This window comes from Chiloscyllium plagiosum, unplaced genomic scaffold, assembly GCF_037043375.1.
Source record: "Chiloscyllium plagiosum isolate Xiang-an unplaced genomic scaffold, Cpla_swu_hap1 HiC_scaffold_3, whole genome shotgun sequence".
NCBI lineage: Eukaryota > Metazoa > Chordata > Chondrichthyes > Orectolobiformes > Hemiscylliidae > Chiloscyllium > Chiloscyllium plagiosum.
In genome coordinates this window covers 136,951,566-136,974,983 of record NW_028270141.1, presented here as the reverse complement: position 1 = coordinate 136,974,983, position 23,418 = coordinate 136,951,566, and the positions used below count along the sequence as shown (strand labels likewise).

The 23,418-nt window shown below is 40.4% G+C and overlaps 1 long non-coding RNA gene across 10 annotated transcripts in view; it reads right to left on the bottom strand.

The window, feature by feature from the left end:
- The window catches only part of LOC148151355 (uncharacterized), a 562,305-nt gene that overhangs the window by 482,941 nt on the left and 55,946 nt on the right, over window positions 1-23,418 (bottom strand). For all 10 annotated transcript variants that reach the window (XR_015754637.1, XR_015754634.1, XR_015754636.1 and 7 more), the window contains one exon: window positions 2,443-2,470. This is a non-coding gene — a long non-coding RNA (uncharacterized LOC148151355). The remainder of the gene's footprint in view (window positions 1-2,442; window positions 2,471-23,418) is intronic.

Sequence of the window (23,418 nt, the reverse complement as noted above, 5' to 3'; positions counted from 1 at the left end):
AGCTGTGGAGGCAGACTGTGGACACTAAAAAGGCAATAATTGGCCTCGGTAGGTTTAAAAGGACAGACAGAACAATAGGTGCCTTGTATGGACTGATGAGTGCAAGATAAAAGATCTTCCACAAAACGTGTCCTTTGTTCAGTAATAGTTAGGATCTCTATTTCTCAACAGTGTTAACCTACAGTAAATATCGAGCAGAGCAGCACTGCCTTTGCAACCTCGGCAGTGTTCAAACCAATCGTGGCATCATCTGAAATCCACTGACTCAGAACAGACCAGAGGTGAGAGAGTTACTCATTATACTGGTGGCATTCACAGATATTTTCACTGGTTTCATAAATAATTGATATCTTGTAGAACTTTGAATCACTTTCCACTGGCACCTTATCATTCAGATTTTGCCTGAATGTGGTACACATTTCATTGTTCTCTGCCACTCCCAGTTTGTATCTCTCCTCCCAATCAGATATTGTTTCCAATCCCACCTTCAGAAGCCTAAATACACATTCTAGGCCAATGTGCTCAAGACAGAGAGGGTGTGCCGCACAGTTAGAGACACCATCTTTTAGATGAGTTGTTGAACCATTAATACCTTCACACACAAGTGAGTGTGAAAAGATCCTACACCACTATTTTGAAGAATAGCAACAGTGAGCTCCCCTCGACAGATTGAGAATAAATAAAATGATCCGTTCATTGTGTATGTGAGAGTGTGTGTGTGTGTGTATATGTGTGTTTGTTTGTGTGTGTGTGTGTGTATATGTGTGTTTGTGCGTGTATATGTGTGTGTGTGTGTGTGTATGTGTGTATATGCGTGTCAGTGTGTGTGTGCACGTGTGAGTGTGCAAGTGAGTGTGTACGCATGCATGGTGACTACAGAAGCAATTTACAAGAATGATTCCAGCCACACTTCATTTTACTTCACTAGCTGTCAAGCACTTTGGAATATTCAGAAAATGGAAATACTCCTTTGTTTGGATTTGATAGCAAAGTTTTTACAACCTGTTCTATACTGAGCAAATATCCTTTCTTTTAAAAATAAAAATGCTAAAATAAAGGTGGCTCAGTGGTTAGCCACAGGGTCCCAGGTTCGATTCCAGCCTCAGGTGACTGTGTGGAGTTTGCACATTCTCCCAGTATCTGCGTGGGTGTCAATAGCAGTAAGTGGGCTGTACACAAGGATCAGAAGTAAAACCACCAAATCAATCTCAAGAGTCATTTAACAACCTAGAGTCTTTTGCACATTCATCTCCCCTAACATTTCCTATCCACCTCACCTCAGTGCAGCATAATCAAAGCCCCCTCACACCCTCTTCCATCGAGAGGTTTGTATGCATATACAAATAGATTCAAGAACAGCTTCTTCCCCACTGTTACTAGATTTCTGAATGGACCTCTCAAATTTTAAATTTAATGTTGATTTCGCGCTCTGTGCGCCTTCACCGCAGCCGTAACATTGCATCCTTGGCTCTGTTCTACCACCCTAATACACTTTGTATTGTATGATCTGCCTATACAGCACGCAAATGTCACTGTGCCTAGGTACATGCGACAAAAGAAATCAAGTCAAAGCTTCCAGTGTCATCTTAAGAAGGAAAAATTATTTTCTTTTCAATGTTAATTCAGAGCACATTGGGTTATGTGTGCATGATCAGCTCTTGCAAAAATGGGTAGAAATAAATCAGGCAATTATTTCCTTTCCCTAGAGAGGATGAAAACATTAAAAAAAATCTGGAGAATCCTGAGATAACATAAGTTGTTGCAAGTTGAGAAAAGGCCATTGAACCTTTACCCACAAAGTCACCCAATGTAGAATCTAACAGCATGTGGTCATCCACAGATAATCAAATTGAAATTAGCCCGCTTTCAATAAACAGTGCTTTCCAATTTATCTTTTCATCAACATCATGGTATCCTTTCCCACTCGTACAATATTTAACAATACCTCAGTTGTTTCAATTATTGTTAAAAGCCTCAAACTATCTAAATGTAATTCACTCCATGGCCAGGAGGGAAGTCCATGCATCTTTTGGGGTTTCACCATTTTTTCTGCCATAACCAGGGCATAAGTACACAGGCTGGGCATCCCAGTCACACGTCCATGAATTTTGGTAATGAAAAACTTAAAATGTTTTTTAAAAAAATGCTAAAAATACCTGACACGGAGAACATCTCTCGATTCCATTTAATTGGTTTTTACTTTTATTTCATTGTACATCAAGATGTTAGGTTAATCACCTAATCACTGTGCAATTTAAAAGCTTTGAATGGATTATAATAATTGTTAATGGTTGAATGCAATCTCTGCTGGGGCAAGTTATGGAACATAAGCACATGGATGATTTTGGGATAGTGTAGGGGCACGAGCTGAGAATAGTTCACAGGTCAGCGCAACTTGAAGGGCCTGTTCTGTGCTGTATTGTTCAATATAAATATGCCTACCTTGGTGTGGCTCAGCTTGCTGTCCATCCTGCAAAAGAAACAAGTTAAAATTAGCCAGCAAATCTCAGGTTTGTGAAAACAAAAAAGGCACCATAAAAATATTGTCTTACTTTGCTTTACTTAGAATACTTGGCTTCCTTTAAAAATTACTTGGATCAACTGGTTCTTTGCAACGTTGAAGTTTACTATTTGCAGCAATTTTGCATGTAATCAGTTTGCATTATTCATTGCAGTCTGTGGGGGTTTGTGGGTGTGCAAATTTACTGCTGGATTTGCTACATTATAAATGTAACACTTATGAAGGTGTAAGGGGTACTATACCTTTAAGAGAGTTAAAGCTAGCAGAACTACCTGATACAGCACCAAGTGTTCTGAACAAGATACAATGTAACCTTTTGGTCCAGCAGCTAGTGTAGCTGGTTGCCTGGAGATGATAAAATAAATTCAAATTCAGCCAATCGGTTTAAATTATATCCCAAAATACCACCCTCCAATCAAATTTGAATTTACTATATTGACAAAATTTAAAAAGTAATGAAACAATCCAATGCTTTGGAGGAGGACTGCCACGCCACCAGCATGTACAGACTGCCAAAAAATAGCTCTCTTAAATGGTACCTTTATCGATCAGTGACCTGTGAAACAAAAAGCCCTAAGAAGAAAAGAAGACAGAGGAAGATATCAAGAGAAGATTCGACAGCTGGCTGGTTTTGAAATTTGAATTTTGATCAATCTTAATCAGGGGTTTTATCGGACTATTATTATAGAAGGGAAAGTAAAAGATAGGTTTGAGGAAGGAGTTTTACGGTAATTATTCTCGGTTATAAATTATAAGAAATAAAGTTGTTAATTTTTACTTAATAGTTCTTGGCCTCTCAAATGTTCACAGATTACTGCACCGTATAAACTTTTTCTGTGTTGCTGGTTTAAATTAAGAAGGAGGGTTTAACCCGTGATGTAACAATACACTTCAGAAACACTTTGTGAAGTCATAGAGTCATACTACATGGAAACCAACTCGTCCATGCCAACCAAGTTTCCACAAACTAAAAACTGGTCCCATTTGCCTGCTTTTAGCCCATGTCTTTCTAAACCTTTCCTATACATATACCTGTCCAAATGTCTTTTAAATGTTCTAACTCTACCTGCATATATCACTTCCTCTGGAAGTTCATTCCACATATGAACCACCTGCTGTGTAAAAACGTTGTCCCTTCTAAAAATCTTTCTCCTCTCATCTTAGATTTATGCCCCATAGCTATGAACTCGTCAACCTGGGGAAACGACCTTAGCTATTCACCTCATCCACAGCTTTCATGATTTTATAAACCTCTGTAAGGTCACTCTTCAGCCTCTGATGCTCGAGTGAAAAAGGTCCCAGCTTATCCTGCCTCTCCTTAAAACTCAAACCCTCCACTCCTGGTAACACCCTTATAAATCTTTTCTGCACCCTCTCCAATTTAATAATATCCTGAGTTTCTTAATGTTTGGCAATTTAAATGAAAGTTTTACAATGAGAAGGTCCAGTTGAACTTTTCAAAATTCTTAAATATGAAATTCTAAATAATGCCACAATAAAATCAATAGCAGTGGTATGTGCTGAGAACTTCAGTATTTTAGGTCATGAGAATAACCCTGAGTCAGGTGACCTTGTAGAGGTTTGTAAAACTCTGCACTAGGGTTCTTCATTGTTAAAAGTGGTTTTAAAATTCAATGCAAGGCATAAGATATTGGAGCAGAAAATTAGCTCACTCAGCCCACTGAATCTGCTCTGATAGGATTCTCGACCATACTGTCCCACCTTCTCTCCATAATCTTTGATCACCTTACCAATCAAGGACCTATCAGTGTCTTAAAAGACCATTCAATGGTTTCAACAGCCTTCTGTGACATTGGTTCCAGAGATTCACCACCCTCTGGATAAAGACATTTCTCCTCATCTCAGTTCTAAAGGGTCAACCCTTCACTTTGCGACCGTGTCCTCGGGTGCTCCAAGCATGACTTTATTCTCCTTGGAGATGGTGAGAGAAGTGGCAAGAAGGGTAAAGAAAATGGGAGTGTTGGCCCTCACCCATCCTTCACTACTTCAGCAAATAGGTGCTCGGTAAGAAGGTGCAGGAGCGACTCTCAATCTGACAGCAATTTAATGACCTTTCACGGGTCCATTAATGGCAAAAGTGCCTCAACATCCACCTTCCCAAAAAGAAAATAACAGGTGTCTGCTTTTCCTGGGAAACCATAATAACAAGCCTGCTGAGTTTAGACTTTGGGAGTGGCGGGGGGATGTCCTCAATTTCAGGGCAATTGGAGGTATGGAGCCCTAGACCTTGCTTCCAATCCCATAATAACCCCCACTGTGAGACAAAGACAAACATTTTTGCTGCTTGACCCTTCAGGCGTAAGCCTCACTGGTGCTCAGGCTTTAGGACCTGGAGCCTCTCAGCCTCTTATTGGCTGCCATTGTTTTGACTGTAAGCTCTTAATTGATGACAAATTGCAGGCAGTCCATTGGAGTTTGTCATAGTGGGAACAGCATGTTAGTTGCTACCTATCACTTACCCCCATCCGTCAAAAGCAAAGGGAAAATCAGAAGCATCATTTTTAAATAGGAAATTAACTGGCATTTCAAATTCTTTACAACTGTCCCAGAAAGCAGACGTTGGCTGGATAACATCATTTTAATGCATCAACTGCTAATATGTATTTAGTTTTCATTACAAGTAAACTTTCTCCTGAATGCCAAGTATTGTGCAATGAGCTAGGATTCATTAACAAGCTCAATGTGAACATGCCCCAGGGCAGCAGTGACCATCACAGGTTGAATTTTACATTCAGTCTGAGCGAAAGTGGACTGGGCCTGAGACTTCGTTTTTAAATTTTAATTAAGAGGGAATGAAAGCAGAACTGGCTCAAGTGAGTTGACAAGTTAGGTGAAATGAAAGGTCAATAGAAATGCAGTGGCAGATATTTATGGGAATATTTAAGAACATACATTCCGTTGAGAAAGAAGAATTCCAAGGGAATTCATGGTGAATTTCAACTTTATACAAAGTACTAAAAACAACTTTAAAATTATGTAATTGCGCAAAAAAAGTGACTTCAGAAGACTGGATTGAATTAAAAACAAATATCAAAAATAATAAGAAGGGAAGAATCAAAACTTAAGAGAAAGCTAGTCAGACATATAACAACAGATAATCAGAGTTTCTATAATTTTTTTTAAATAAGCCAAAATGATTGATGGGTGAAACTGAGGACGACAGATGCTGGAGATCAGAGTCGACAGTGTGGTGCTGGAAAAGCACAGCAGGTCAGGCAGCATCCGAGGAGCACAAGAATCAACATTTCGGGAATAAGCCTTTCATCAGGAAGCGATGGCCCTATTGTAATGGAGCCTGCAGAATTAATAACAGAAAATAAGCGAATGGAAGGTGAACTGAACAGATATTTTGTGTCAGTCTTCACTATAGATGATTCAAGTAATTTATAAGAATCAGCGATACAATAGAATGGGCGAAGGAACTCAGGAAGATCACAATCACCAGAAATATTGTACCAATTAAACTTTTAGGGGCTTTGGGCTGACAAGTGCCTGGGTCTTGATAGTTGCATCCTGTGATCTTAAAAAAGTGAAATAATTCCTGAACTGGTTTTAACCGTCCAACACGCAAGTCAGGGATGGACCCATTAGGTTGCAAGATTATGAAAGTAACTCCTTTATTCAGAAAGGGAGACAGAAAGCAGGAAACTACAGGCGAGTTAGCCTAAGATATGTCACAGGGAACGTTAGAAGTTACATGATTTGAATGCAGGTACACAAAGTAATTAGGAAAGCTAATTGAATTTTATAATTTATTGAGGAGATGGAATATAAAATTAGGGAGTTTATGCTTCCATTACACCACACACAGACTGGTTCTGGAGTCATTGTGCACAGTATTGATCACATTAACTAATGAAGGATACAAATACATTGTAGGCAGTTCAGAGAAGGTTTACTAGATTAATACCTGAAATTAATGAATTAGCGTATGAGGAAAGGTTGGACAGGTTAGGTTTGTATCTGCTGGAGTTTACAAAAAGAGTAAGAGGCAACTAGACTTTTTATTAATTTCCAGTACAGTATGTGGGTGTCACTAGCTAGGCCAGCATTTATTGTTCATCCCTAGCTGCCCTCAAGGTGATAGTGAGCTGCCTTATTAAACCATTGCAGTCTATACCGACAATGTCAATAGGGAGGGAGTTCCAGGATTTTGGCTCAGCACCACTGAAGAAAATGGTGATATATTTCCAAGTCAGGATGAGGAGTGCTTTGGAGGGGGGGCTTGCAGATTGTGTTGTTCTCACATACCTGTTGTCCTTATCCTTCTGAATAGAAATGGTCATGGATTTGGTCAGTAAAAAGGGGCCTGGATGGTTTTTTTTCAGAGCAGCTTGTAGGTGGGACACACCGCTATCACTAGGTGTCAGTAGTGGAGGGAGTGGATGTCTTTGAATATGATGCCAATCAAACAGGCTGCTTTATCCTGGATGGCGATAAGTTTCTTGAGTGTTGTTGCAGCTGCAAATGGGGAGTGCTCCATCACACTCCCTACTTGCAGCTTGTAGATGGTGAACACACTCTGGAAAATTAGGAAGCGAGTTACTCACTGCAGGATTCCTAGCCTCTGACCCACTCTTGCAGCCACTGTATTTATGGTTAGCTGAGTTCTGTTTCTGGTCCATGGCAACCCCAACGGTGTTGATATCAGGGGATTCAGCAATAGTAGCTCCACAGAGTAAAGGGACGATGGTTAGACTCCCTCTCGTCAGAGATGGTCACTGCCTGACACCTGTGTAGTACAAACATTACTGCCACTTGTCAGCCCAAACCTGATTGTGCACACCTTGCTGTATTTAGGCTGCTTTAATACATGAGACATTCAGGGTACTGAACATTGTTTGTTGGCGATTGCACATTGAAAGATACCAAATCCTGAGTGGCCTTGACAAGGTGGGTGTGAAGACGTTTTCTCTTATGGGCAAACTAGAACTTGAGGTTACGGCTTAAAATTAATGAGCTGTCCACTTACAAACAGAGAAATCTTTTTCCCTGAGTGTCTTTCGAATTCTCTTTTTAAAAAAAAAGTAGCAGAAGCAGAGCCCATGAATTTTTTTTAAAGAGAGGTTGATAGATTCTCGTTTAGTAAGAACATCAAAGGTTCTCAGAGGTAGGGACTTGAAGTTACGATTAGATCAGCCATGATCTTAATGAAGGGCAGAGCAGTCTCGAGGGGCTGAATGGCCTAGTTCCATACCTACCAGGACAAAACTACTTTCTCAGCTCTTTCCCCTGCCTCTAAAGTGGTTAGCAATTAGCCTGGCTTGGTTGCAAACTTAAATTTGCCTATCTGTCCCGCCCAGAAGCGAGTTAGAGCAACACGCAGCAAGAAGACCCGACTTATTCTGTTACTAACAAGTCACTAAATAGCCAATAAATTTGATGCTGCAAACATAACCAATCAGCAACAATCATTGATATTACAGAATGTCAATGAAAAGCCAAATTGAACAGTCAAACTGCTCCATTAATGTGAAAAATTCCAATTGGCAAAAAAAGGTGCAAGTCAAACTTCTCAAGAAGCCAGATAAGGCAACCAAATTCAAGGAGAAACTTTATAAGTATTTATCAGACAGGCATTACTTTTTGGAAAACAGAGTACAAATGGATCACCACTCAAACTTTCAAGTATCTTGGGTATAAAATCTCAACTGACAATTTAGGTGAGTGAGTGCTGCTCTGCTTGAGATAATATCTCTTGACAGTGATGTCAAACAAAGAATTTGTCAGGCCTTGCCAGTGGACATAAACAATCCCTGGCATTGTTCAAAGTATAGCAGGAGTTTTCCCTAATGTCCTCCCCAATATTTATCCCTCAACCAATCTGGTTATTATCTCATTGCTGTATGTGGGAACCTGCTGCATGCAAATTGACTGTCACATTGCTACAACACTTCACAAACCATTCAAGAAAAAACAAGCTCTTTGGCATATACTGAGGTAGTAAAATGCCTTTTATAAATACTCTATCTTTTTGCTTAATTTCAAAACTTCAGTTTGGCCAAGCTAATGGTAAGAAAGCATATGGCCCGGGCAGGGACTAAGTACGGAGGTATGGAAATGGCAAGTTATTTGGGTTAGTGGTCATGTTATTCTGGGCTGCAGTCCAGTTGCACAAAATAAGTCCAACGTAAGTTTTGTTTAGTTTTCCCTCCTTCTAGGAAATACAGCAAAACAAAGAAGACCTGCAGTTAGAAGTAAACACTTACTACTTAATAGAACATATAGACTTGTCCAAATAAACTTGGACATGTGAATCATTTATTTCTAGTGACAATGTCCTCTGCTCATTGTGAGGAAGTATAATTCCTGTTGTAATTCATTTCCAGAGTCACATGCTTCCTTCTAATACCTTAAACCAAATATTCATTATTCCCTTGAGCTGCAGTGAGCATCAGAAGTCAAATCAAACAGACTGAATCGTGGAGAAGAGATCCATCTTCCACTCATTCATAATTCCCTTTGTGTCTCACAGAGTCAGAAGTATAAGGCAGTAAAGAAGCCTAAATATCCTGGCTAGTTTTGCATTCTCTTAACCAGAGATGTCAAACATAGCACCCTACCAATATACCAGAGATCATAAAATTGTAGATTGCAGAATGAGGCCATCTAACCCATCTTTCCTGTGCCAGCTCTTCGAAAGAGCTGATCCAAGAGATCAGCTAACTCAGCGCAGTCGACTTGGCTCTCCCATAGCCTAAAGTGGATTAAATTGTCACAGGATGAACTCAATAAAATCAACAAGAGCTGCACGATCTGAATTATTTCACCAATATCCTGGGGTAAAGTGTCATATAACTGTCAGTGGGAGAGCATTAGGGTTGGTATCCAGCTTATTTTTTAAGTTTAAAATTTGGAACAAAATCAAAGCCATGATGTGCTGATTATCTTAGGAACCATATTAAATGGACGAGCATGGAGCTGCACCAGATATTGTGTCTCACTTCTAAACCAACTTGTTAAAAAAGGTTTCCAAGGACAACAGTAACTATGATTACCAGTACACCACAGAACAGAAACCCACTTTGGAGTTTAAGCAAGCTTTGCCAGCTCAGTCATTCTGCTTAGACTAGCGAGTTACTGGAAGTGAAAATCTGAAGTGAAGCAGGGTCAGTTGGGGTAGGGGTTGCCACAGTGAAAGTAAAGCTATGATTCAGCTTAGAAACTGAAAATTATTTAGTGCTGGTATCACTGCTGACAATTGTTGGTAAAAGACCATAAGAGACACATTCGATGTACTGGTAGGATACTGCAAAAACTTATACTGTGTGCTATGCAAGTCATGTCTTGTCCTATATCAGAATGGTTAGGTTATTTCTGAAACAGGTATCCAAATTCATTTTGGATCCCAACACCATTCTGATAAGTCAACGTGTGTGTTTACAATATAATCACGTGTTTCTGAACTCCAAACATATGCGGCAGTGATTATATGGCTGGCGTCCTTTCACAGTCTTAGTGCATCTCAAAATGAGTATTTACAGGTGAGCCGTAGCATAATATCTCAGCAGAGTAGCAGGAAGTATTCATGCCATTTACAGTCAGTGAGTTAGGCCAATTTTAAACACAGTGCAACAGAAAGGGAGCTTGAAGCCTGACCAGAATACTCAGGAAAGCAAAGTCACGCTAGAAGCAGAAATTTTCTATCATATTCATCCTTGATGAAGGAGCAGCGCTCCGAAAGCTAGTGCTTCCGAATAAACCTATTGGACTATAACCTGGTATTGTGTGATTTTTAACAATATTCTTCCTTGCATCACAATCCTAACACGACCTAGAACAGGCAACATAAAAGACTCAGCAGCCTCTTCAATGATGCAGTAAACAAAAAGCCCACAAATGCAGTCAATGATTATTAGGCAGATCAAATTATTGTTTATTTCTAGATAGAGAACCTCTGCAGCCAAAAATCAGTAAATTAATTCACAGTGAAAACGATTGCAGTTTGGCTGCCCTAACGTGTCTCACGGTTACCATTCTATTTCTTCCCAAGGCATTGCTGTCATTAACATTTTCTTATCATTAACAATTTTCAAAGTGAACGGATCCAGGATTCTCGCAATCTGTTGCTGTGGAGAAGACAAAAGACCCCCACCTTTAACCAATATCACCAATGGCCCATTTGCTGCCAGGGATCTCTCAACCAAGACTAACTCCAGGATTACATTCAATAGTAATCTGCATCACTTCACAGCATCAAAAATACATTAAAAGAGTCTTTGTTTCCACATCTTCTTACAAATTAACTCCTCGCAGTTCTGGTTGAGCCCAAAACCTTCATTTATTTCCCAATCTTCCTAATAGCCATGAGAACATGTTCTTAAATGAACTGCAAAAAACCTCAAATGTAACAGTTAATCTGCAATATGTCCATTCAGTCAACTTAGCCTGACGATGAAATAAGTCTCTAAAATATATTAAAATCATTCCCAGCTCATCTACTTCAGACTCTTGACATCCCTATTGGAAGAGCCAGCACTCACATTCAACCCTAAACCAACTGCCCTCTCAGACCTCTGTCTCACAGTCACCCTCCATAAATACTGCCCTTCCTTCCTCTCCATTTATATGTCTCAAAAAGGTGTTGGGAGAGCAGATTGCCCACCTGCTGACCCTCTGTTGGGTGTCCTTCTTCCTTCCAGTTGGCACCTCCACCACTGCTGTATGCGCTGTGCCCATGCCATTGTGAAAGTTAAAAAATTCACAACACCAGGTTATAGTCCAACAGGTTTATTTGGAAGTACTTGCTTTCAGAGCACTGCTCCTTCATCAGGTAACTAACTGGTAATTCCAAATATAACTTAGTGTTGTGTGATTTTTAAACTTTGTCCACCCCAGTCCAACATCAGCACCTCCACATCATAGTGAAGGTTGGTAGCAGGGAAGCACAGTTGAAGGATTGGTGAAGGGCTAACTGGGTGAAGTGTTGCTAAGAGGTTGGCAAGCACCTGTCAATACAGTCAGTGCACTCTCTTCAAGAAGACATATTTTGAACAGACATACTTTGGCCCAGTCTGGACCCCTTTGAGCTGACTGACCAAAGCCTCCCTGGCTACTCAGTTTCATGGAGGAAGCCCCTCTGACACTTCAGGTGACCTTCACAAGCTGGTAACCAGTTGGGAAACAGGTAGCCCGACTGTTAAAATCTAGAAATGATAGTCAAACTAGATTGTAATTGGCTTTTTAGTTACCTTGACTTCTCGCGTGACAGACCGGGATGGGAGGAATTAAAAACAGAAACATTTCATCTTCAATTTTTCCCCCAGTGCAACCCTGTAGGGTATGGGTGGATGCCAGGATCCTGATCCATAGCCAGTATCAATAACTCCCTACCCATCTCTTGTCAGTAAATAATGTTAAAATACCTGCTTCTCAGTACACGATGTTGAGTGTGCAGCTGTACACTTAATTAAGTCTATAAAGTAGGTCTCAGTTCTTGGTATAATGCAAAATATATTTGAATCAAAAAGCAATCCATGTGGTCGCCTTTCATGGTTCAGCTGGTTAAGACAGTAAATAATTGAGCTATGCGGAGCACAAAGGCACTAGGTTTGATCTTCAGTCTGTGTAGAATTAGTTTGAAGTCCCCCACATGAGGAATAACATAGGCCAAAGGGTACACTACAAATCGTCACTGTTTTACAAGAGTAGCAAAGAGCAAGAGGGAAGCAAAATGATAGAGGGGGGAATAATACATCATTAAGTAAGAAGTGGCATTAGATTGTAAGTTATATTTTAATTGAAACATTTCAAAAATGTAATGGGCCAATGTGAGGTCATTTTTTTCAGATCTAAGACAACAATTCAGATTTTCTTTCAGAAATGGCAAACCCTTTTAGAGGGGCAAAGGGACATGTGTTCAGGTGCAAATGATGAAAGTTAATGGACAGATAAAAAGGGGCCAGTGGAATCTTGGTCTGAACCTCAAAAGGGACTGGGATTAAAAAAGGTGAGGAAATGATATTTCAGCGGTACACAGCAATGCAGACCCCACATCAGTCATTTGAAGGCTTCGAGCAAACCATTTCAGAACCTTGTCATTTCACTGTATGATGTCAAGTATTCTATGTATTTCTCATAATTTCAATTTGACACATTAATCTCTTTAACACAATTAAATCTGCCTCTTCCTCCCAATTATCTAGGTAAGTAAACTTTTGACTGACAGTTTCATTAACTTCTTTCTCTTTATAACATTCAATACAATTCTGGGTACAGAACCCTGATATACTTTGTCCTTTAGGTGGGTGGGGGAGGTTTGATTACACTGAATAAAAACAGAAGAGTTCAAGTTGCATAAGCATGACTCATATTCCTTTGGTGTTAAGGATGTTGTTCTATGAACCTTCAGGATATGAACAAAAGAAAAGCTATCACCTCTGGTAGGGGAATCCTGACCCAAATCTTAAAATTGCAACTGGGCCATTTGGGAATACAAAGATGTTTTCACATAAATAGTTGTGGAAATCAGTAACTCGCTCCCTAAGAGAGTATGCCTGCAGGATCAACTGAAATTTTCAAGACTGAGATTGACAGATATGCTCATTATTACATAAAGTATTCAAGGGATATGGATCAAAGGCAGGTCAATAGAGTTTAAGGTGCAGGTCATCCATAACTGTACTGAAAAGCAGAAATTAGCTGGAGGCATTGAATGGTTTTCTTGTGTTCCACTGTAATTAGCTGCCCTGTGCAACTCCAAATTCACATTACAATTTGCAAGCCATTTTGTAGAAACACTTTTAGAGACCTTTGCTGTCAGAGTGAATGGGAAAAGGACAACTGCAGCACAAGCTTAAGTGAAGTCCACAGCTGGAAAAATCAATGGTTTTCTTCAGCTTTAGTTTAAATAAGCAATTTCTATGCATAAAACGTAGTAGATCAATTTAAATAGTCCCATTCAATTGACACATTATCAAATGTCCGTCAACTCATTTATGTGCCATCTACGACATAGCTGCTTAAAAGTACAGAATTTGTGTATTGCTGAGAAAAGGGCAAAGATATTTTGTTGAAGCTTTTAATCTTACATTTAAGAGGAGAATTTGCAAAATTACCAAAAGGGACAAATCAACATTTGTACTATATTAGAAGCAAGTGGTGTTCTTTTGGTTGGCAAGTGGACTTTGATTGGTAGAGATGTTGTTTTGTAGAAAACACCAGTTAAATGATGACTAAAACAAAGGCAAAAACTAGCAGTTAAATGTTAATGTAAATCCTCAGAGCAACACCCTGACTAATGAACCAGAAATTGGCAAACTCATGAAGTGCCCCAAGGTGGTCATCCTGGGTCACAAAAAAAACGTCCAGTCTACCTCAGATTAGGTCAGGCATCTCGTAAGCTTGAGCAACACATGCTGTGACTATGCAGCAGCAACACAAGTGATGTTCATCATTAACAAGGTGTTATTAGCAAGTCAAAAAGACATCTACCGATCACACAAACGAATACTGTGGTATATGATTTTCAGTAGCAGTGTGATGCCATGTATGTGATGCCATATATATCACAGACTGACAAATCATAACCAACAGCCTATCCCTTTGACTGCACCAAATAAACCAAACAACCTGCACTCGCAAAACTCTCATGTATCCAAAATTAGATGCGATTCTTCAATTTGACACCACTTGTTGGGTAATCCCGGGTGTTTGAGGAATTACTCTGAAAACTAATTTAGAATTGCCAGACTTGCAAAGCTGTGCACTTGTGTGTAGTGGATGCTGCATTTATATTTGTACACTGGGTCCTGTTCTTTGCAGATAAAAAGAACATGCACACACTGTGCATGTTTCGACTCATCAAAATTGACGGCAGCCATTCATTGGTTCATTTCTTAAGGTAATGCCCAGACCAGAGATAACACACCTCATTTAAAATTTAATGAGGTATGGCTGTTAACTGTCAATCATTAGTTGCTGCATGGCAACATCTAAACTAATCAGCATCGGCTTGACAATCAACGAGTGCAAGATGAACAGCTTTGACAAAATGTCACTTTTCCCCGACAATTCCCAAGTTCAATACTACTGAATGACTACGTGTAGAAATTACTCTTGAACAGTGCTATCTTCTTTGTGAAAATTTCTCAAATCTCAGGTTCACTGTATTTTTATCAGCTATTAAACACGATCCAGACACTACAGTCAGATGCAACCATTCAAGGGTTAATGAAATAGCTGGGCAAAAACAGTTTCAAATGGCAGCAGGAACAGTCAATAGCTTTAAGATGCAGATTTTACAATAATTTCAAAGTAGGGAAATAAGAGCATTTTAAAAATCTGTATGAGCTGTAAAAAAAAAAGGGTGACCTAAACAGACACAACAAGACATTTCAACTATATTCAATATGGTAAAATAGACTGGTAAGAGTGTAACAAACTGCAAAGCCCTTTCAAAAAAAAACAGAACAAGCCTGATGGGCCAAAAGGCCATCTTCTGTGCTTTGTAATACTTTGATTGAACCTGAAGATTTACTTTATGGAGTGAATTAACAAGGCAAAAGATATATATCTCATGAAGTTCATGCTAATGGTGGAACTTCACATGTTACTGGATGAACAAAGTAATGGAAAGAGATGTGGTCATCCATAGAAATCTTAGGTTTTATTGGATCAAAACTCAGAACAAGTGAAAGTGGCAGGATCTCTCTTTGATTTATTTGCTGAAAAGCAAATGGGTTGGTCTTATACCTCATTATAGAGTCAGAGATATTACAGCACAGAAACAGACCCTTTGGTCCAACTCGTCCATGCCAATCAGATATCCTAAATAAATGGGGTGACCCGGTGGCTCAGTGGTTAGCACTGCTGCCTCACAGCAACAGGGTCCTGGGTTCGATTCCAGCCTTGGGCGTCTGTGTGTGGAGTTTGCACATTCTTCCGTGTTTGCGTGGGTTTCCTCCGGATGCTCTGGTTTCCTCCCACAGTCCAAAGATGTGCAATTCAGGTGAATTGGCCATGCTAAATTGCCCATAGTGCTAGGTGCATTAGTCAGAGGGAAATGAGTGTGGGTGGGTTACTCTTCGGAGGGTCAGTGTGGGCTGGTTGGGCCGAAAGGCCTGTTTCCACACTGAAGAGAATCTAATCTAATCTAAACATAGTCCCATTTGTCATATCCTTCTAAACCCTTCCTATTCATGTACTCATCCTGATGGCTTTTATAAGTTGCAATTGTACCAGCCTCCACCATTTCCTCTGGCAGCTCATTCCATACATGCACCACCCTCTGCGTGAAAAAGTTGCCTCTTAGGACCCTTTTAAATCTTTCCCCTCTCACCTTAAACCTGTGCCCTCTAGTTCTGGACTCCCCCACCCCAGGGAAAAGACCTTGTCTTTTTACCCTATCCATGCTCCTTATGATTTTATAAACCTCTATAAGGTCACCCCTCAGCCTCCAACACTCTAGGGAAAATAGTCCCCGCCAATTCACCCTCTCCCTATAACTCAAACCCTCCAACCATTGTAAATCTTTTCTGAACCCTTTCAAGTTTCACAACTTCCTTCATCTAGCAAGGAGATCAGTTTTGCATGCAGTATTCCAATAGCGGCCTAACCAATCATATATGCAGCAAACTATAGTAGATCTTTCTCACATGCACACGTTAGGATCTAGCTTAAAAACAGTAAGGCTTAGCCAGCAGCTTTTCAGAAAGATGTTCAGTGTTCATTTAACTGCACTTCAGTCATCTACTGAGGAAAAGGGTGCCCTAATAATTCAGCTGTCATCCTGGTGACAGACAAATCGCTCAGGTGGGCAGAAGGATCAAAAGTTTTCTGACTCATTCATAAAAGTCCTGTTTGAGTGTGAAATACAAAATTGAAATTTTAAAAAAGGTCTATTTTAGACTTTAATAAAAAGCCGACCAAGTGTACCAATATGACATCTACACAACCCACACACCAACTAATGAGATGGTGTGCATGGTTGACAAACAAGCTCCTGTTGCAATTTTTGTTGTGAAACTTGTGCTGGTTTCATCCATCAGAAGAGAACAGAGTCAGTATAACTTTTTGTTTTAGAAAACCACACAGTAAAAGTACATTTCTTCATAGCATATATAGTTTCCTACAGTATAACAGTGATTATACTACAAGAGCACTGGGACATTGTGAGCTCATGAAAGGAGCTATATAAATGCAGGTTTTCACTCAAAAGCATACCGTTTAATAAAACATCCTGTAACATATTTCTACAATGCAGTGTAGTGGTGAGGTACAGTCCATATCCTGAAAGCTACCTGCATGCACACATAACCATATTTCTAAGCTTGTGATTAAACTGTAGTTTACCAATAACCTCCCAGATAACCAGATGCTTTTGATATGCCGTGTGTTCAATCCCTGACATTTTTATTGTGGGACAGTGCCTTCCTCACTGGCAATGAATTTCAGGGATATAATTTGTGTCCCCCTCCTGTCTTTGAAGACAGAGCAGAATTGGCGTGGGGGTGCCTAAAGAGGACGAGGGTAGGGCTTAAAGCAGGAATTGAGACATTCAGATAATTGTTTTGTTTAAAACGTAGTGGAATTGAGCAGGATGCGATTAAAGGAGCCTGAGGAGGGGGAATTGGAGACATCAACCATTGCTTTTGGAGATTACAGATTTGTTAAGGTACAGAAAGAAGCTATTCAGCCTATATCGTATCTGCACGGACATGTGGAACATTCATTCATTAAAAAACTTCCCTCAGGTGGTTAAATGGGTCAACACCAATCATTGAGTATTTCATCTGAGGAACAACAAAAAAAAACCCTCATTCCACACTTATCTGTGCTTAACTTAAAGGACTTAGAAACTACAAAGTCACACCGGGTAGAATTTGAAGAAACCAGTCACAGAGACCATGGCTGCAGCAGATCTAATTGTAGGTTTGTGTTGACTAGTTGACTCAATATATCTCAACTGCAGGATTCCCAGCCAATCACAAGGAGCTGGAGTGATGGAGAGGTGCATCCATCAAAGGGACAATTTCACCTCAAGAGGAAGCCCTGGCAGGAGTCAGCACTTTGCAGGATGAAGACATCATGTAGGCTTCAGGGGAAAAAAAGCATGGGAATGAGATCACACTCTGGAGGCCTTTTACATAAATAATTGACTGGAATGTGGGTATCGCTGGTAAAACCAGTACTTATTACTCATCCCTATTTGCCCAAAGGTCAACCACATTGCTGTGGGTCTGATATCACATGTAGTCCAGACCAGATAAAGATGACCGTTTTCCATTCTGCCAAAAATGACACTGGTGAACAAGATTTTTTTTGCAACCAGTGTCAGAAATGTGTTGCTGTCTTTAGGGTAGCTTTTTATTCGAGTTCTTTTTAAAACTGATGTTGCAAGCTGCCGTGTGGAATTTGAACTATGCCCCCAGGACATTAGTTTAGGGTTCTGGATTACTAGTCTAGCCTCACACAACAAGCAGGCTTGGTTAGAAGTTACAGTGCTAGACTGCAGAATACAGTCCAAGAACCGGATTCAGTGCAAAAAAGGTTCAATGATCTTCTAAGGGCAGGAAAGGTGGGGGATTTTTTAAAAAATTCACTCACAGAATGAGGGTGTGTCATTGGCTAGGCCAGCATTTACTGGACATCCCTAATTGCCTAGCAAGATGATAACAGTCAACCACATTGCTGTGGGTCTGGATGTCATGTAGACCAGATCAGACAGAGATGGCAATTTTCTTCCCTAAAAAACATTAGTGAATCTGATGGGTTTTTCTGACAATCAAACAATACATTATGGTAATCATCAACTCCTAATTCCAAATTTTGTTTTTAAATTGAATTCGAATTCCAGCATCTACCATGGTAGGATTTGAACCTGGGTCCCTTGAACATTACCTGGATTGCTGGACTAACAGCCCAGTGATTAAGCACCTAGGCCATCACCTCCCCCAGGTGGTGTCCCATTTTCAGATGCCGAACCATACATAAACTGATAAAAAGGTATGGGCACACACTGGCTTTCTCAGCATTCTTCTGCACATTCTCCTCACAACTGAACACCTTGCGACTCCACTCATTCCTCTTTCTTAAGGCATCTCCCTGTATCCCTATCTGAGCATCCAATGTTCATTGTGTTAATGTCTTCTCAAATCCACACCTCAGTCACCATTCACAAAAAAGTTATCCTTCCATCCTCACCACTCCTTCCACTTAGTCATAGTCTTGCCAGTTTACAGCACAGAAAAAGACACTTTGGCCAACTGAATTTGAACCAGTCAAAAACAACCACTTAACTATTCTAAACTTGTTTTCCAACACCTGGCCCATAGTCTTGTGTGTCTTGGCATCACAACTGCACATCTGAGTGCTTAAATGTTTCTGTCTCTCTCACCCTTACAGGAAGTAAATTTCTGAATCCCTGCATCCTCTCACATCCTCTCTAAACCTCCTGCCCCTCACCTTAAATTCAATGCCCCAGGTCACTGATCCCACTAAAGGGGAACAGTTTTTTTCTGTCTACCCAATCTACGTCCCTCAGTTTTATAATCTCAATCTTGCCTCCCCCACTTCACTCTTCTCTATTCCAAGAAAAACAAACCCAGTCTATCCAATCGCTCCATAACTATAAAACTCGAGAGCTCAGGCCACATACTGGTAAATCCTGCACCCTCCAGTGCAAAATACTTAATGTGGATTCCAGAACTGCACACAATAATCTGGCTTCTCTCACACAACCTGTTTTCACTCCTTGCAAAAGAAGAGAGAGCACACAATGTGCTGAACAGAGGGTGACCTTCCTGTGTTTGACACTCTGACCACTGTAGGCAAACAGACCACCTTGCAGACTCAGCAGGTGTCAGAGTCAATGGGCACTTCCAATGGAGAGTCAGAATCAGATATCAGAGTGTGTTACTTGACCCTTTGCATTTACCCATTGAATTGTGGTCACCACCAGCTGCACTTTGAATTTGTAAGGAGAGAAAAGAGCTGACGTTTCAAGTCTAACTGACCCTTTGTCTAGCTGCCAGACCTGCTGAGATTTTCCAGCATTTTCTCTTTTGGCATCTAAACTGCATCAATCACTTTTGTGCTCACACGGTTCCTCTGCTTGGGGTCCTCACAGGTGCCATTGACTACATCCTTAGAAGTAACCCATGCCTCCATACAGCCACCCACGAACTTGGTTTGGAGGTACGTAGATCTGTGATGCCACAGAGGAAAGGAATCATAACAACTTCTCACATTTCCTACATTGATGTTGGTGCTAACCTGCTGACTTAAGATTAATGCAGCAGAACCTCTTGACTGAGAAATACTCCATGACTACTAGAGGCCACCACAGTGGCTGTATCTGTGCAAATGGTGTCTCTGGTGTAAGTGGTGGAGACTGGTACACTTACAACATTGATGGGTATTTGAATAGGAAGGGTTTAGAGGGATATGGGCCAAATGCTGGCAAATGGGACTAGATTACTTTAGTAAAACTGATCGGTGTGGACAAGTTGAACTGAAAGGTCTGTTTCCATGCTGTACAGCTCTATGACTCTTCACACCTATGGGAATCCAGCCACTGCAGCAAACTGGAAAATCTTTTCAGCTGAATTATTCGCATCGGGATTTTTCCCCGAGGGTGGGGGAGTTCAAAACCAAAAAAGGGCATAATTTTAAGGTGAGAGGAGAAAAAGATTTAAAAGAGACCTGAGGAGCAATTTAAAAAAAAAAACAGCAGGTGGTTCATATGTGGAATGAGGAAGTGATAGATGCAGGTAGAGTAGGAACATTTAAAAGACGTTTGGAACAGGAAAGGTTTAGAGGGACATGGGCCAAACACAGGCAAATGAGACTAGATTCGTTTGGGAAACCTGGTCAGCATGGACGTGTTTGACACACGGGTCTCTTTCTGTGCTGTTTGACTCTATGGCTGAGACCATAGTGGTCATAGAAGTGGCATCTTTGGGAATTAGTCACCTCGGATATGTGCCTGCAGGGAGGAAATTGGGAAATCCTGCAAATGTCATTAGCAGGTCCTGACAGAGATGGAAGTGAAGAAATTCAGTGCTTTAGTGATGTGGAACATTTGTCCCTATTGATTACTTCCCAGAATAGCACAGGCAACACATGGCCACTTAGTGCACATAACGTATCAGGTCATATTTCAGCACTGAAACTGTTAAAAAGATCACTTTAAAAATGTGTTTTTTTTAGCAATTTCACAAACTAGATGTCAATATGCAACTCTAAAACCATCAAAGCAACCACAAGTGACCCAAGTCTCATTGGCTCTCTCTTTAGTACCCTGTTACTTTCCACTGAAACTGACAACCACCTGCAGCTCTCCAGAACTGCTGATCAGCAATCCTTTTGTCTTGGCATTCACAAGAACACCATTGTGCATGCTTACACAGTCCAGATGGCCACTATCTTCCTCATGGGACGTGTGGGGGGTGAGGTTGTGCACAGCACTAATGAGTAAGTGGAGCTGACAAATCCAAAACTCTGGCAGTTAATCCCTTTGATAGGAGAGATTTAGAATAAAATACTAAGCACATAAGTACAGAATAAGATAAAATAAGTATTAAAAAAGGGGGAGAAAAATACGAACAGACCTGCACACAAAACAATGTGGAATTTGGGCATAGGGAGCAAAAAAATAAAAAGTGTGTCGTGCTGATGCAGAGGGGGCGGGGGGGGGGATGAGACCTGATTGAAGGTGGTCCTTATGCAGCCAGGAATCAAGTGGAGTTTTTGTCTAAACTCAGGCCAGTTTTAGTTTCACTGGCATTTGAGCAAAGGCAGCAGTTCAATGATCTAGGAAACCGTAAAACCAACACCGTTTCATCTATAAAAGGAGGTAACCAATAATGACAATAATCTTCACTTGCTATCTTTTCATCCGTTACCTCCTCCTCTTCAAGAATTGAAGAAAGACAACCTCAATCAAATTCTTTAAAAAGAAGTGTCCAATTTACATTGCGTGGGTTGTTTCAACTTGTTTCCGTGTTTACTTTCTCACCACTTCAGAGTAGACAGTGTATACTGCTGTGTGATATACTCACCTTTGAGTGATTGCAGGAAAGAAGCTTGTGTTAATTTCTAAATACTCTTCATTTGAATCTACCAACCACTGCAGTGATCTTGAAAGATCAGGTCTGTTGACCATGAGTTGACTGTTCCCCAGGAGGCAGGTCAGGATGGGCGGAGGCCACTGGATGAATGGTGGCAGCTTTAAGGGGCTACAGGCAAAGAGGTGCAGCATGTGTGGGTCCAGTGACCCCTGTACGTTTCAGGTTCTCCTTTCAGGACTCACTCTGAAATATCTTAGAAACTTGCTTAATGTTTGCCCTATCCAACTCGCTTCTAGATTTCAGTATTGACATTGGTTGTTCCTGAGCTTCTTGGATAGATGAATTGATTGATTTGTTCGAACGTGCTTCGATTTGCAATTTCATTACATATTGACATGTCCTTTTCTTTACTGTGACCATACTTTTCTTGCAGTTAAATCAATTCATTTTTATAAATTGTACTGACTGCAGAAAATGAAAACAGTCATGAGTACAGATGTTACTGATGACTCTCAGCCCTACCTGGTACCACTCCGTGCTGCAATTCCTCAGAATGCATTAGTTGTATTGAATGAAACTGAGCAACTTGCCAAATTTGCAACCATTCAATATCAGTCTTAAATCTTCCCATTAAATGAAACACTCACAGTTCACAAGTTTTAGTTTTGGTTTTTTAAAAAAACTTTTTGCCCATTTGATTTTCGCCGCCTCCCCCAAGTACCAGACTCTCCCCATTACTTTGCAGGTTCTTACATTGATAATGGCCTCAATTTCTCAAAACAATATTTCCTATAGATTGATTGTTTTCTGTGAAAAGGAACATGGCTCATTCCCCAATTTGTCCCTTGTAATCCTCAAGCTGTCTGAATTTCTAACGACAAGTTGACTACTATTGGATGCATGTATTTTAATGCACAGTGTGCTTCTGTTACCTATGGTAAGATTGATGGTGGGTGGGTGGGGGAAGGGGGGGGGGGGGGGGGGGGGGGCTGGTGATGGTGGTGCTGAAGGTGAGAAGAACTCAGACTTGAGGACACCTCCTCGTTAGGCATGTTAAGCGCAGGGGATGTTGAGATGGTGTTCTTGGGCTGCTTAGACTGGCTGGAGCAGATTAACTTTGGAGTAACGAGTCTTAATACAATAGCAGGTCAACTAATGGTTTTGTGGTACAGCAGCAATGTCCCCACCTTTGGGATGGAAGGTTTTGGTTCAAGTGCCATCTGCCCTGGATATGTCATAATGTGTTGAACAGACTAACTTTTTTTTAGAAAGTAAAAATAATCAACAAACAATTGGAAGGAGAGGAAAAGCTGCATAACTAAAAAGTAACAGCTAAACTAAAATTCTTTTTAAAATCCTTTATTTCAGTAATAAAAGAAAAGCTTCTTCGAATTTCCATACTGCTTCAGCTGTTTTCTATGTATCTAGAACAAACCATGAAAATGCCACCAATCAGGATTGAAGAAACTATAAAATCCACCATCACAGAATCATAGAGATGTACGGCATGGAAACAGACCCTTAGGTCCAACTTGTCAATGCCAACCAGATATCTATTATCTATTTATCCTATCCGTGCCTCATGAAAACAGCACCTGCCTATTCAACCTTTCCCCATAGCTCAAGTCCTCCAATCCTGGCAACATCCTTTTAGATCTTTTCTGAACCCTTTCAAGCTTCACACTATCTTTCCGATAGGAAGGAGACCAGAATGCACGCGATATTCCAAAAGTGACCTAACCAATGTCATGAACAGCTGCAACATGACCTCCCAATTCCTGTGCTCAATACTCAGACAAATAAAGGATTGCATACCAAACGCCTTGTTCAAGTTTATTAAAAAATATATTAATGTGAGATATTGCT